This window comes from Struthio camelus, chromosome Z (genome assembly GCF_040807025.1).
Source record: "Struthio camelus isolate bStrCam1 chromosome Z, bStrCam1.hap1, whole genome shotgun sequence".
In the NCBI taxonomy this organism is placed as follows: domain Eukaryota; kingdom Metazoa; phylum Chordata; class Aves; order Struthioniformes; family Struthionidae; genus Struthio; species Struthio camelus.
This window is the reverse complement of record NC_090982.1, coordinates 46,326,636-46,342,000: the sequence shown is the minus strand read 5'-3', so window position 1 is coordinate 46,342,000 and position 15,365 is coordinate 46,326,636.

Below are 15,365 nucleotides of genomic sequence, written 5' to 3'. Positions count from 1 at the left end.
CAAGGGCGGCCCTGCCAACACACCTGCCCTCGCACCACTTTCTCGTCTCGACCACCCGGGGGCACTTACTCCAACCATCGGGCCCCGGAAAATCCTCTAGGGTTAGGGTTAGGGTTAGGGTTAGGCTTGAGAAATCGGGACAGCCTGGAGGCGCCATTGCAGGGGCTCTGCAAAGGGGCTGCCAAGGCAAGGGCGGCCCTGCCAACACACCTGCCCTCGCACCACTTTCTCGTCACGACCACCCGGGGCCACTTACTCCCACCATCGGGCCCCGGAAAATCCTCTAGGGTTAGGGTTAGGGTTAGGGTTAGGCTGGAGAAATCGGGACAGCCTGGAGGCGCCATTGCAGGGGCTCTGCAAAGGGGCTGCCAAGGCAAGGGCGGCCCTGCCAACACACCTGCCCTCGCACCACTTTCTCGTCTCGACCACCCGGGGGCACTTACTCCCATCATTGGGCCCCGGAAATCCTCTAGGGTTTGGCTTAGGCTTAGGGTTAGGCTTGAGAAATAGGGACAGCCTGGAGGCGCCATTGCAGGGGCTCTGCAAAGCGGCTGCCAAGGCAAGGGCGGCCCTGCCAACACACCTGCCCTCGCACCACTTTCTCGTCTCGACCACCCGGGGGCGCTTACTCCCACCATTGGGCCCCGGAAAACCTCTAGGGTTAGGGTTAGGGTTAGGGTTAGGCTGGAGAAATAGGGACAGCCTGGAGGCGCCATTGCAGGGGCTCTGCAAAGGGGCTGCCAAGGCAAGGGCGGCCCTGCCAACACACCTGCCCTCGCACCACTTTCTCGTCTCGACCACCCGGGGGCACTTATTCCCACCATCGGGTCCCGGAAAATCCTCTAGGGTTAGGGTTAGGGTTAGGGTTAGGGTTAGGCTTGAGAAATAGGGACTGCCTGGAGGCGCCATTGCAGGGGCTCTGCAAAGGGGCTGCCAAGGCAAGGGCGGCCCTGCCAACACACCTGCCCTCGCACCACTTTCTCGTCTCGACCACCCGGGGGCGCTTACTCCCACCATTGGGCCCCAAAAAATCCTCTAGGGTTAGGGTTAGGGTTAGGGTTAGGCTGGAGAAATCGGGACAGCCTGGAGGCGCCATTGCAGGGGCTCTGCAAAGGGGCTGCCAAGGCAAGGGCGGCCCTGCCAACACACCTGCCCTCGCACCACTTTCTCGTCTCGACCACCCGGGGGCACTTACTCCCACCATCGGGCCCCGGAAAATCCTCTAGGGTTAGGGTTAGGGTTAGGCTTGAGAAATCGGGACAGCCTGGAGGCGCCATTGCAGGGGCTCTGCAAAGGGGCTGCCAAGGCAAGGGCGGCCCTGCCAACACACCTGCCCTCGCACCACTTTCTCGTCTCAACCACCCGGGGGCACTTACTCCCACCATCGGGCCCCAGAAAATCCTCTAGGGTTAGGGTTAGGCTTAGGGTTAGGCTTGAGAAATAGGGACAGCCTGGAGGTGCCATTGCAGGGGCTCTGCAAAGGGGCTGCCAAGGCAAGGGCGGCCCTGCCAACACACCTGCCCTCGCACCACTTTCTCGTCTCGACCACCCGGGGGCGCTTACTCCCACCATTGGGCCCCGGAAATCCTCTAGGGTTAGGGTTAGGGTTAGGCTGGAGAAATCGGGACAGCCTGGAGGCGCCATTGCAGGGGCTCTGCAAAGGGGCTGCCAAGGCAAGGGCGGCCCTGCCAACACACCTGCCCTCGCACCACTTTCTCGTCTCGACCACCCGGGGGCACTTACTCCCACCAACGGGCCCCAGAAAATCCTCTAGGGTTAGGGTTAGGCTTAGGGTTAGGCTTGAGAAAAAGGGACAGCCTGGAGGCGCCATTGCAGGGGCTCTGCAAAGGGGCTGCCAAGGCAAGGGCGGCCCTGCCAACACACCTGCCCTCGCACCACTTTCTCGTCTCGACCACCCGGGGGCGCTTACTCCCACCATCGGGCCCCGGAAAATCCTCTAGGTTTAGGGTTAGGGTTAGGCTGGAGAAATAGGGACAGCCTGGAGGCGCCATTGCAGGGGCTCTGCAAAGGGGATGCCAAGGCAAGGGCGGCCCTGCCAACACACCTGCCCTCGCACCACTTTCTCGTCTCGACCACCCGGGGGCGCTTACTCCCACCATCGGGCCCCGGAAATCCTCTAGGGTTAGGCTTAGGCTTAGGGTTAGGCTGGAGAAATAGGGACAGCCTGGAGGCGCCATTGCAGGGGCTCTGCAAAGGGGCTGCCAAGGCAAGGGCGGCCCTGCCAACACACCTGCCCTCGCACCACTTTCTCGTCTCGACCACCCGGGGGCACTTACTCCCACCATCGGGCCCCAGAAATCCTCTAGGGTTAGGGTTAGGGTTAGGGTTAGGCTTGAGAAATAGGGACAGCCTGGAGGCGCCATTGCAGGGGCTCTGCAAAGGGGCTGCCAAGGCAAGGGCGGCCCTGCCAACACACCTGCCCTCGCACCACTTTCTCGTCTCGACCACCCGGGGGCGCTTACTCCCACCATTGGGCCCCAAAAAATCCTCTAGGGTTAGGGTTAGGGTTAGGGTTAGGCTGGAGAAATAGGGACAGCCTGGAGGCGCCATTGCAGGGGCTCTGCAAAGGGGCTGCCAAGGCAAGGGCGGCCCTGCCAACACACCTGCCCTCGCACCACTTTCTTGTCTCGACCACCCGGGGGCACTTACTCCCACCATCGGGTCCCGGAAAATCCTCTAGGGTTAGGGTTAGGGTTAGGCTGGAGAAATCGGGACAGCCTGGAGGCGCCATTGCAGGGGCTCTGCAAAGGGGCTGCCAAGGCAAGGGCGGCCCTGCCAACACACCTGCCCTCGCACCACTTTCTCGTCTCGACCACCCGGGGGCACTTACTCCCACCATCGGGCCCCAGAAAATCCTCTAGGGTTAGGGTTAGGCTTAGGGTTAGGCTGGAGAAATAGGGACAGCCTGGAGGCGCCATTGCAGGGGCTCTGCAAAGGGGCTGCCAAGGCAAGGGCGGCCCTGCCAACACACCTGCCCTCGCACCACTTTCTCGTCTCGACCACCCGGGGGCACTTACTCCCACCATCGGGCCCCAGAAAATCCTCTAGGGTTAGGGTTAGGCTTAGGGTTAGGCTTGAGAAATCGGGACAGCCTGGAGGCGCCATTGCAGGGGCTCTGCAAAGGGGCTGCCAAGGCAAGGGCGGCCCTGCCAACACACCTGCCCTCGCACCACTTTCTCGTCTCGACCACCCGGGGGCACTTACTCCAACCATCGGGCCCCGGAAAATCCTCTAGGGTTAGGGTTAGGGTTAGGGTTAGGCTTGAGAAATCGGGACAGCCTGGAGGCGCCATTGCAGGGGCTCTGCAAAGGGGCTGCCAAGGCAAGGGCGGCCCTGCCAACACACCTGCCCTCGCACCACTTTCTCGTCTCGACCACCCGGGGCCACTTACTCCCACCATCGGGCCCCGGAAAATCCTCTAGGGTTAGGGTTAGGGTTAGGGTTAGGCTGGAGAAATCGGGACAGCCTGGAGGCGCCATTGCAGGGGCTCTGCAAAGGGGCTGCCAAGGCAAGGGCGGCCCTGCCAACACACCTGCCCTCGCACCACTTTCTCGTCTCGACCACCCGGGGGCGCTTACTCCCACCATTGGGCCCCAAAAAATCCTCTAGGGTTAGGGTTAGGGTTAGGGTTAGGCTTGAGAAATAGGGACTGCCTGGAGGCACCATTGCAGGGGCTCTGCAAAGGGGCTGCCAAGGCAAGGGCGGCCCTGCCAACACACCTGCCCTCGCACCACTTTCTCGTCTCGACCACCCGGGGGCGCTTACTCCCACCATCGGGCCCCGGAAAACCTCTAGGGTTAGGGTTAGGGTTAGGGTTAGGCTGGAGAAATCGGGACAGCCTGGAGGCGCCATTGCAGGGGCTCTGCAAAGGGGCTGCCAAGGCAAGGGCGGCCCTGCCAACACACCTGCCCTCGCACCACTTTCTCGTCTCGACCACCCGGGGGCGCTTACTCCCACCATTGGGCCCCGGAAATCCTCTAGGGTTAGGCTTAGGCTTAGGGTTAGGCTGGAGAAATAGGGACAGCCTGGAGGCGCCATTGCAGGGGCTCTGCAAAGGGGCTGCCAAGGCAAGGGCGGCCCTGCCAACACACCTGCCCTCGCACCACTTTCTCGTCTCGACCACCCGGGGGCACTTACTCCCACCATCGGGCCCCAGAAATCCTCTAGGGTTAGGGTTAGGGTTAGGGTTAGGCTTGAGAAATAGGGACAGCCTGGAGGCGCCATTGCAGGGGCTCTGCAAAGGGGCTGCCAAGGCAAGGGCGGCCCTGCCAACACACCTGCCCTCGCACCACTTTCTCGTCACGACCACCCGGGGGCGCTTACTCCCACCATCGGGTCCCGGAAAATCCTCTAGGGTTAGGGTTAGGGTTAGGGTTAGGCTGGAGAAATCGGGACAGCCTGGAGGCGCCATTGCAGGGGCTCTGCAAAGGGGCTGCCAAGGCAAGGGCGGCCCTGCCAACACACCTGCCCTCGCACCACTTTCTCGTCTCGACCACCCGGGGGCACTTACTCCCATCATTGGGCCCCGGAAATCCTCTAGGGTTTGGCTTAGGCTTAGGGTTAGGCTTGAGAAATAGGGACAGCCTGGAGGCGCCATTGCAGGGGCTCTGCAAAGCGGCTGCCAAGGCAAGGGCGGCCCTGCCAACACACCTGCCCTCGCACCACTTTCTCGTCTCGACCACCCGGGGGCGCTTACTCCCACCATTGGGCCCCGGAAATCCTCTAGGGTTAGGCTTAGGCTTAGGGTTAGGCTGGAGAAATAGGGACAGCCTGGAGGCGCCATTGCAGGGGCTCTGCAAAGGGGCTGCCAAGGCAAGGGCGGCCCTGCCAACACACCTGCCCTCGCACCACTTTCTCGTCTCGACCACCCGGGGGCACTTACTCCCACCATCGGGCCCCAGAAATCCTCTAGGGTTAGGGTTAGGGTTAGGGTTAGGCTTGAGAAATAGGGACAGCCTGGAGGCGCCATTGCAGGGGCTCTGCAAAGGGGCTGCCAAGGCAAGGGCGGCCCTGCCAACACACCTGCCCTCGCACCACTTTCTCGTCTCGACCACCCGGGGGCGCTTACTCCCACCATTGGGCCCCAAAAAATCCTCTAGGGTTAGGGTTAGGGTTAGGCTGGAGAAATAGGGACAGCCTGGAGGTGCCATTGCAGGGGCTCTGCAAAGGGGCTGCCAAGGCAAGGGCGGCCCTGCCAACACACCTGCCCTCGCACCACTTTCTTGTCTCGACCACCCGGGGGCACTTACTCCCACCATCGGGTCCCGGAAAATCCTCTAGGGTTAGGGTTAGGGTTAGGCTGGAGAAATCGGGACAGCCTGGAGGCGCCATTGCAGGGGCTCTGCAAAGGGGCTGCCAAGGCAAGGGCGGCCCTGCCAACACACCTGCCCTCGCACCACTTTCTCGTCTCGACCACCCGGGGGCACTTACTCCCACCATCGGGCCCCAGAAAATCCTCTAGGGTTAGGCTTAGGCTTAGGGTTAGGCTTGAGAAATCGGGACAGCCTGGAGGCGCCATTGCAGGGGCTCTGCAAAGGGGCTGCCAAGGCAAGGGCGGCCCTGCCAACACACCTGCCCTCGCACCACTTTCTCGTCTCGACCACCCGGGGGCGCTTACTCCCACCATTGGGCCCCGGAAATCCTCTAGGGTTAGGCTTAGGCTTAGGGTTAGGCTGGAGAAATAGGGACAGCCTGGAGGCGCCATTGCAGGGGCTCTGCAAAGGGGCTGCCAAGGCAAGGGCGGCCCTGCCAACACACCTGCCCTCGCACCACTTTCTCGTCTCGACCACCCGGGGGCACTTACTCCAACCATCGGGCCCCGGAAAATCCTCTAGGGTTAGGGTTAGGGTTAGGGTTAGGCTTGAGAAATCGGGACAGCCTGGAGGCGCCATTGCAGGGGCTCTGCAAAGGGGCTGCCAAGGCAAGGGCGGCCCTGCCAACACACCTGCCCTCGCACCACTTTCTCGTCACGACCACCCGGGGCCACTTACTCCCACCATCGGGCCCCGGAAAATCCTCTAGGGTTAGGGTTAGGGTTAGGGTTAGGCTGGAGAAATCGGGACAGCCTGGAGGCGCCATTGCAGGGGCTCTGCAAAGGGGCTGCCAAGGCAAGGGCGGCCCTGCCAACACACCTGCCCTCGCACCACTTTCTCGTCTCGACCACCCGGGGGCACTTACTCCCATCATTGGGCCCCGGAAATCCTCTAGGGTTTGGCTTAGGCTTAGGGTTAGGCTTGAGAAATAGGGACAGCCTGGAGGCGCCATTGCAGGGGCTCTGCAAAGCGGCTGCCAAGGCAAGGGCGGCCCTGCCAACACACCTGCCCTCGCACCACTTTCTCGTCTCGACCACCCGGGGGCGCTTACTCCCACCATTGGGCCCCGGAAAACCTCTAGGGTTAGGGTTAGGGTTAGGGTTAGGCTGGAGAAATAGGGACAGCCTGGAGGCGCCATTGCAGGGGCTCTGCAAAGGGGCTGCCAAGGCAAGGGCGGCCCTGCCAACACACCTGCCCTCGCACCACTTTCTCGTCTCGACCACCCGGGGGCACTTATTCCCACCATCGGGTCCCGGAAAATCCTCTAGGGTTAGGGTTAGGGTTAGGGTTAGGGTTAGGCTTGAGAAATAGGGACTGCCTGGAGGCGCCATTGCAGGGGCTCTGCAAAGGGGCTGCCAAGGCAAGGGCGGCCCTGCCAACACACCTGCCCTCGCACCACTTTCTCGTCTCGACCACCCGGGGGCGCTTACTCCCACCATTGGGCCCCAAAAAATCCTCTAGGGTTAGGGTTAGGGTTAGGGTTAGGCTGGAGAAATCGGGACAGCCTGGAGGCGCCATTGCAGGGGCTCTGCAAAGGGGCTGCCAAGGCAAGGGCGGCCCTGCCAACACACCTGCCCTCGCACCACTTTCTCGTCTCGACCACCCGGGGGCACTTACTCCCACCATCGGGCCCCGGAAAATCCTCTAGGGTTAGGGTTAGGGTTAGGCTTGAGAAATCGGGACAGCCTGGAGGCGCCATTGCAGGGGCTCTGCAAAGGGGCTGCCAAGGCAAGGGCGGCCCTGCCAACACACCTGCCCTCGCACCACTTTCTCGTCTCAACCACCCGGGGGCACTTACTCCCACCATCGGGCCCCAGAAAATCCTCTAGGGTTAGGGTTAGGCTTAGGGTTAGGCTTGAGAAATAGGGACAGCCTGGAGGTGCCATTGCAGGGGCTCTGCAAAGGGGCTGCCAAGGCAAGGGCGGCCCTGCCAACACACCTGCCCTCGCACCACTTTCTCGTCTCGACCACCCGGGGGCGCTTACTCCCACCATTGGGCCCCGGAAATCCTCTAGGGTTAGGGTTAGGGTTAGGCTGGAGAAATCGGGACAGCCTGGAGGCGCCATTGCAGGGGCTCTGCAAAGGGGCTGCCAAGGCAAGGGCGGCCCTGCCAACACACCTGCCCTCGCACCACTTTCTCGTCTCGACCACCCGGGGGCACTTACTCCCACCAACGGGCCCCAGAAAATCCTCTAGGGTTAGGGTTAGGCTTAGGGTTAGGCTTGAGAAAAAGGGACAGCCTGGAGGCGCCATTGCAGGGGCTCTGCAAAGGGGCTGCCAAGGCAAGGGCGGCCCTGCCAACACACCTGCCCTCGCACCACTTTCTCGTCTCGACCACCCGGGGGCACTTACTCCCACCATCGGGCCCCGGAAAATCCTCTAGGTTTAGGGTTAGGGTTAGGCTGGAGAAATAGGGACAGCCTGGAGGCGCCATTGCAGGGGCTCTGCAAAGGGGATGCCAAGGCAAGGGCGGCCCTGCCAACACACCTGCCCTCGCACCACTTTCTCGTCTCGACCACCCGGGGGCGCTTACTCCCACCATCGGGCCCCGGAAATCCTCTAGGGTTAGGGTTAGGGTTAGGCTGGAGAAATAGGGACAGCCTGGAGGCACCATTGCAGGGGCTCTGCAAAGGGGCTGCCAAGGCAAGGGCGGCCCTGCCAACACACCTGCCCTCGCACCACTTTCTCGTCTCGACCACCCGGGGCCACTTACTCCCACCATCGGGCCCCGGAAAACCTCTAGGGTTAGGGTTAGGGTTAGGGTTAGGCTGGAGAAATCGGGACAGCCTGGAGGCGCCATTGCAGGGGCTCTGCAAAGGGGCTGCCAAGGCAAGGGCGGCCCTGCCAACACACCTGCCCTCGCACCACTTTCTCGTCTCGAACACCCGGGGGCGCTTACTCCCACCATTGGGCCCCAGAAAATCCTCTAGGGTTAGGGTTAGGGTTAGGGTTAGGCTGGAGAAATAGGGACTGCCTGGAGGCACCATTGCAGGGGCTCTGCAAAGGGGCTGCCAAGGCAAGGGCGGCCCTGCCAACACACCTGCCCTCGCACCACTTTCTCGTCTCGACCACCCGGGGGCGCTTACTCCCACCATCGGGTCCCGGAAAATCCTCTAGGGTTAGGGTTAGGCTTAGGGTTAGGCTGGAGAAATAGGGACAGCCTGGAGGCACCATTGCAGGGGCTCTGCAAAGGGGCTGCCAAGGCAAGGGCGGCCCTGCCAACACACCTGCCCTCGCACCACTTTCTCGTCTCGACCACCCGGGGGCGCTTACTCCCACCATCGGGCCCCAGAAAATCCTCTAGGGTTAGGGTTAGGGTTAGGCTTGAGAAATAGGGACAGCCTGGAGGCGCCATTGCAGGGGCTCTGCAAAGGGGCTGCCAAGGCAAGGGCGGCCCTGCCAACACACCTGCCCTCGCACCACTTTCTCGTCTCGACCACCCGGGGGCACTTACTCCCACCATCGGGCCCCAGAAATCCTCTAGGGTTAGGGTTAGGGTTAGGGTTAGGCTGGAGAAATAGGGACAGCCTGGAGGCACCATTGCAGGGGCTCTGCAAAGGGGCTGCCAAGGCAAGGGCGGCCCTGCCAACACACCTGCCCTCGCACCACTTTCTCGTCTCGACCACCCGGGGGCGCTTACTCCCACCATCGGGCCCCAGAAAATCCTCTAGGGTTAGGGTTAGGGTTAGGCTTGAGAAATAGGGACAGCCTGGAGGCGCCATTGCAGGGGCTCTGCAAAGGGGCTGCCAAGGCAAGGGCGGCCCTGCCAACACACCTGCCCTCGCACCACTTTCTCGTCTCGACCACCCGCGGGCACTTACTCCCACCATCGGGCCCCAGAAATCCTCTAGGGTTAGGGTTAGGGTTAGGCTGGAGAAATAGGGACAGCCTGGAGGCGCCATTGCAGGGGCTCTGCAAAGGGGCTGCCAAGGCAAGGGCGGGGCTGCCAAGGCAAGGGCGGCCCTGCCAACACACCTGCCCTCGCACCACTTTCTCGTCTCGACCACCCGGGGCCACTTACTCCCACCATCGGGCCCCGGAAAATCCTCTAGGGTTAGGGTTAGGGTTAGGGTTAGGCTTGAGAAATCGGGACAGCCTGGAGGCGCCATTGCAGGGGCTCTGCAAAGGGGCTGCCAAGGCAAGGGCGGCCCTGCCAACACACCTGCCCTCGCACCACTTTCTCGTCTCGAACACCCGGGGGCGCTTACTCCCACCATTGGGCCCCAGAAAATCCTCTAGGGTTAGGGTTAGGGTTAGGGTTAGGCTGGAGAAATAGGGACAGCCTGGAGGCGCCATTGCAGGGGCTCTGCAAAGGGGCTGCCAAGGCAAGGGCGGCCCTGCCAACACACCTGCCCTCGCACCACTTTCTCGTCTCGACCACCCGGGGGCACTTACTCCCACCATCGGGTCCCGGAAAACCTCTAGGGTTAGGGTTAGCGTTAGGGTTAGGGTTAGGCTTGAGAAATAGGGACAGCCTGGAGGCGCCATTGCAGGGGCTCTGCAAAGGGGCTGCCAAGGCAAGGGCGGCCCTGCCAACACACCTGCCCTCGCACCACTTTCTCGTCTCGACCACCCGGGGGCACTTACTCCCACCATCGTGTTCCGGAAAACCTCCAGGGTTAGGGTTAGGGTTAGGGTTAGGCTTGAGAAATCGGGACAGCCTGGAGGCGCCATTGCAGGGGCTCTGCAAAGGGGCTGCCAAGGCAAGGGCGGCCCTGCCAACACACCTGCCCTCGCACCACTTTCTCGTCTCGACCACCCGGGGGCGCTTACTCCCACCATCGGGCCCCAGAAAATCCTCTAGGGTTAGGGTTAGGCTTAGGGTTAGGCTTGAGAAATCGGGACAGCCTGGAGGCGCCATTGCAGGGGCTCTGCAAAGGGGCTGCCAAGGCAAGGGCGGCCCTGCCAACACACCTGCCCTCGCACCACTTTCTCGTCTCGACCACCCGGGGGCGCTTACTCCCACCATCGGGCCCCAGAAAATCCTCTAGTGTTAGGGTTAGGGTTAGGCTTGAGAAATAGGGACAGCCTGGAGGCGCCATTGCAGGGGCTCTGCAAAGGGGCTGCCAAGGCAAGGGCGGCCCTGCCAACACACCTGCCCTCGCACCACTTTCTCGTCTCGACCACCCGGGGGCGCTTACTCCCACCATTGGGCCCCAGAAATCCTCTAGGGTTAAGGTTAGGGTTAGGGTTAGGCTGGAGAAATAGGGACTGCCTGGAGGCACCATTGCAGGGGCTCTGCAAAGGGGCTGCCAAGGCAAGGGCGGCCCTGCCAACACACCTGCCCTCGCACCACTTTCTCGTCTCGAACACCCGGGGGCGCTTACTCCCACCATCGGGCCCCAGAAATCCTCTAGGGTTAGGGTTAGGGTTAGGGTTAGGCTGGAGAAATAGGGACAGCCTGGAGGCGCCATTGCAGGGGCTCTGCAAAGGGGCTGCCAAGGCAAGGGCGGCCCTGCCAACACACCTGCCCTCGCACCACTTTCTCGTCTCGACCACCCGGGGGCGCTAACTCCCATCATTGGGCCCCGGAAATCCTCTAGGGTTAGGGTTAGGGTTAGGGTTAGGCTTGAGAAATAGGGACAGCCTGGAGGCGCCATTGCAGGGGCTCTGCAAAGGGGCTGCCAAGGCAAGGGCGGCCCTGCCAACACACCTGCCCTCGCACCACTTTCTCATCTCGACCACCCGGGGGCACTTACTCCCACCATCGGGCCCCGGAAAATCCTCTAGGGTTAGGGTTAGGGTTAGGGTTAGGCTGGAGAAATAGGGACAGCCTGGAGGCACCATTGCAGGGGCTCTGCAAAGGGGCTGCCAAGGCAAGGGCGGCCCTGCCAACACACCTGCCCTCGCACCACTTTCTCGTCTCGACCACCCGGGGGCGCTTACTCCCACCATCGGGCCCCGGAAAATCCTCTAGGGTTAGGGTTAGGGTTAGGGTTAGGCTGGAGAAATAGGGACAGCCTGGAGGCGCCATTGCAGGGGCTCTGCAAAGGGGCTGCCAAGGCAAGGGCGGCCCTGCCAACACACCTGCCCTCGCACCACTTTCTCGTCACGACCACCCGGGGGCGCTTACTCCCACCATCGGGTCCCGGAAAATCCTCTAGGGTTAGGGTTAGGGTTAGGGTTAGGCTTGAGAAATGGGGACAGCCTGGAGGCACCATTGCAGGGGCTCTGCAAAGGGGCTGCCAAGGCAAGGGCGGCCCTGCCAACACACCTGCCCTCGCACCACTTTCTCGTCTCGAACACCCGGGAGCGCTTACTCCCACCATCGGGCCCCAGAAAATCCTCTAGGGTTAGGGTTAGGCTTAGGCTTGAGAAATAGGGACAGCCTGGAGGCACCATTGCAGGGGCTCTGCAAAGGGGCTGCCAAGGCAAGGGCGGCCCTGCCAACACACCTGCCCTCGCACCACTTTCTCGTCTCGACCACCCGGGGGCACTTACTCCCACCATCGGGCCCCAGAAATCCTCTAGGGTTAGGGTTAGGGTTAGGCTGGAGAAATAGGGACAGCCTGGAGGCGCCATTGCAGGGGCTCTGCAAAGGGGCTGCCAAGGCAAGGGCGGCCCTGCCAACACACCTGCCCTCGCACCACTTTCTCGTCTCGACCACCCGGGGGCACTTACTCCCACCATCGGGCCCCGGAAAATCCTCTAGGGTTAGGGTTAGGCTTAGGGTTAGGCTGGAGAAATAGGGACAGCCTGGAGGCGCCATTGCAGGGGCTCTGCAAAGGGGCTGCCAAGGCAAGGGCGGCCCTGCCAACACACCTGCCCTCGCACCACTTTCTCGTCTCGACCACCCGGGGGTACTTACTCCCACCATCGGGTCCCGGAAAATCCTCTAGGGTTAGGCTTAGGGTTAGGGTTAGGCTGGAGAAATAGGGACAGCCTGGAGGCACCATTGCAGGGGCTCTGCAAAGGGGCTGCCAAGGCAAGGGCGGCCCTGCCAACACACCTGCCCTCGCACCACTTTCTCGTCTCGACCACCCGGGGGCACTTACTCCCACCATCGGGCCCCAGAAATCCTCTAGGGTTAGGGTTAGGGTTAGGCTGGAGAAATAGGGACAGCCTGGAGGCGCCATTGCAGGGGCTCTGCAAAGGGGCTGCCAAGGCAAGGGCGGCCCTGCCAACACACCTGCCCTCGCACCACTTTCTCGTCTCGACCACCCGGGGCCACTTACTCCCACCATCGGGCCCCGGAAAATCCTCTAGGGTTAGGGTTAGGGTTAGGGTTAGGCTTGGGAAATAGGAACAGCCTGGAGGCGCCATTGCAGGGGCTCTGCAAAGGGGCTGCCAAGGCAAGGGCGGCCCTGCCAACACACCTGCCCTCGCACCACTTTCTCGTCTCGACCACCCGGGGGCACTTACTCCCACCATCGGGTCCCGGAAAACCTCTATGGTTAGGGTTAGCGTTAGGCTTAGGGTTAGGGTTAGGCTTGAGAAATAGGGACAGCCTGGAGGCGCCATTGCAGGGGCTCTGCAAAGGGGCTGCCAAGGCAAGGGCGGCCCTGCCAACACACCTGCCCTCGCACCACTTTCTCGTCTCGACCACCCGGGGGCACTTACTCCCACCATCGGGTCCCGAAAAATCCTCTAGGGTTAGGGTTAGGGTTAGGGTTAGGCTGGAGAAATAGGGACAGCCTGGAGGCACCATTGCAGGGGCTCTGCAAAGGGGCTGCCAAGGCAAGGGCGGCCCTGCCAACACACCTGCCCTCGCACCACTTTCTCGTCTCGACCACCCGGGGGCACTTACTCCCACCATCAGGTCCCGGAAAATCCTCTAGGGTTAGGGTTAGGGTTAGAGTTAGGCTGGAGAAATCGGGACTGCCTGGAGGCACCATTGCAGGGGCTCTGCAAAGGGGCTGCCAAGGCAAGGGCGGCCCTGCCAACACACCTGCCCTCGCACCACTTTCTCGTCTCGACCACCCGGGGGCGCTTACTCCCACCATCGGGCCCCAGAAAATCCTCTAGGGTTAGGGTTAGGGTTAGGGTTAGGCTTGGGAAATAGGGACAGCCTGGAGGCGCCATTGCAGGGGCTCTGCAAAGGGGCTGCCAAGGCAAGGGCGGCCCTGCCAACACACCTGCCCTCGCACCACTTTCTCGTCTCGACCACCCGGGGGTACTTACTCCCACCATCGGGCCCCGGAAAATCCTCTAGGGTTAGGGTTAGGGTTAGGGTTAGGCTGGAGAAATCGGGACAGCCTGGAGGCGCCATTGCAGGGGCTCTGCAAAGGGGCTGCCAAGGCAAGGGCGGCCCTGCCAACACACCTGCCCTCGCACCACTTTCTCGTCTCGACCACCCGGGGGCACTTACTCCCACCATTGGGCCCCAGAAATCCTCTAGGGTTAGGCTTAGGGTTAGGGTTAGGCTGGAGAAATAGGGACAGCCTGGAGGCACCATTGCAGGGGCTCTGCAAAGGGGCTGCCAAGGCAAGGGCGGCCCTGCCAACACACCTGCCCTCGCACCACTTTCTCGTCTCGACCACCCGGGGGCACTTACTCCCACCATCGGGCCCCAGAAATCCTCTAGGGTTAGGGTTAGGGTTAGGCTTGAGAAATAGGGACAGCCTGGAGGCGCCATTGCAGGGGCTCTGCAAAGGGGCTGCCAAGGCAAGGGCGGCCCTGCCAACACACCTGCCCTCGCACCACTTTCTCGTCTCGACCACCCGGGGGCACTTACTCCCACCATCGGGCCCCAGAAAATCCTCTAGGGTTAGGGTTAGGGTTAGGGTTAGGCTTGGGAAATAGGGACAGCCTGGAGGCGCCATTGCAGGGGCTCTGCAAAGGGGCTGCCAAGGCAAGGGCGGCCCTGCCAACACACCTGCCCTCGCACCACTTTCTCGTCTCGACCACCCGGGGGCACTTACTCCCACCATCGGGTCCCGGAAAACCTCTATGGTTAGGGTTAGCGTTAGGCTTAGCGTTAGGCTTGAGAAATAGGGACAGCCTGGAGGCGCCATTGCAGGGGCTCTGCAAAGGGGCTGCCAAGGCAAGGGCGGCCCTGCCAACACACCTGCCCTCGCACCACTTTCTCGTCTCGACCACCCGCGGGCACTTACTCCCACCATCGGGTCTCGAAAAATCCTCTAGGGTTAGGGTTAGGGTTAGGGTTAGGCTTGAGAAATAGGGACAGCCTGGAGGCACCATTGCAGGGGCTCTGCAAAGGGGCTGCCAAGGCAAGGGCGGCCCTGCCAACACACCTGCCCTCGCACCACTTTCTCGTCTCGACCACCCGGGGGCACTTACTCCCACCATCAGGTCCCGGAAAATCCTCTAGGGTTAGGGTTAGGGTTAGGGTTAGGCTGGAGAAATCGGGACTGCCTGGAGGCACCATTGCAGGGGCTCTGCAAAGGGGCTGCCAAGGCAAGGGCGGCCCTGCCAACACACCTGCCCTCGCACCACTTTCTCGTCTCGACCACCCGGGGGCGCTTACTCCCACCATCGGGCCCCAGAAAATCCTCTAGGGTTAGGGTTAGGCTTAGGGTTAGGCTTGAGAAATAGGGACAGCCTGGAGGCGCCATTGCAGGGGCTCTGCAAAGGGGCTGCCAAGGCAAGGGCGGCCCTGCCAACACACCTGCCCTCGCACCACTTTCTCGTCTCGACCACCCGGGGGCACTTACTCCCACCATCGGGTCCCGGAAAATCCTCTAGGGTTAGGGTTAGGGTTAGGGTTAGGCTTGAGAAATAGGGACAGCCTGGAGGCGCCATTGCAGGGGCTCTGCAAAGGGGCTGCCAAGGCAAGGGCGGCCCTGCCAACACACCTGCCCTCGCACCACTTTCTCGTCTCGACCACCCGGGAGCGCTTACTCCCACCATCGAGTCCCGGAAAATCCTCTAGGGTTAGGGTTAGGGTTAGGGTTAGGCTGGAGAAATAGGGACTGCCTGGAGGCACCATTGCAGGGGCTCTGCAAAGGGGCTGCCAAGGCAAGGGCGGCCCTGCCAACACACCTGCCCTCGCACCACTTTCTCGTCTCGACCACCCGGGGCCACTTACTCCAACCATCGGGCCCCGGAAAATCCTCTAGGGTTAGGGTTAGG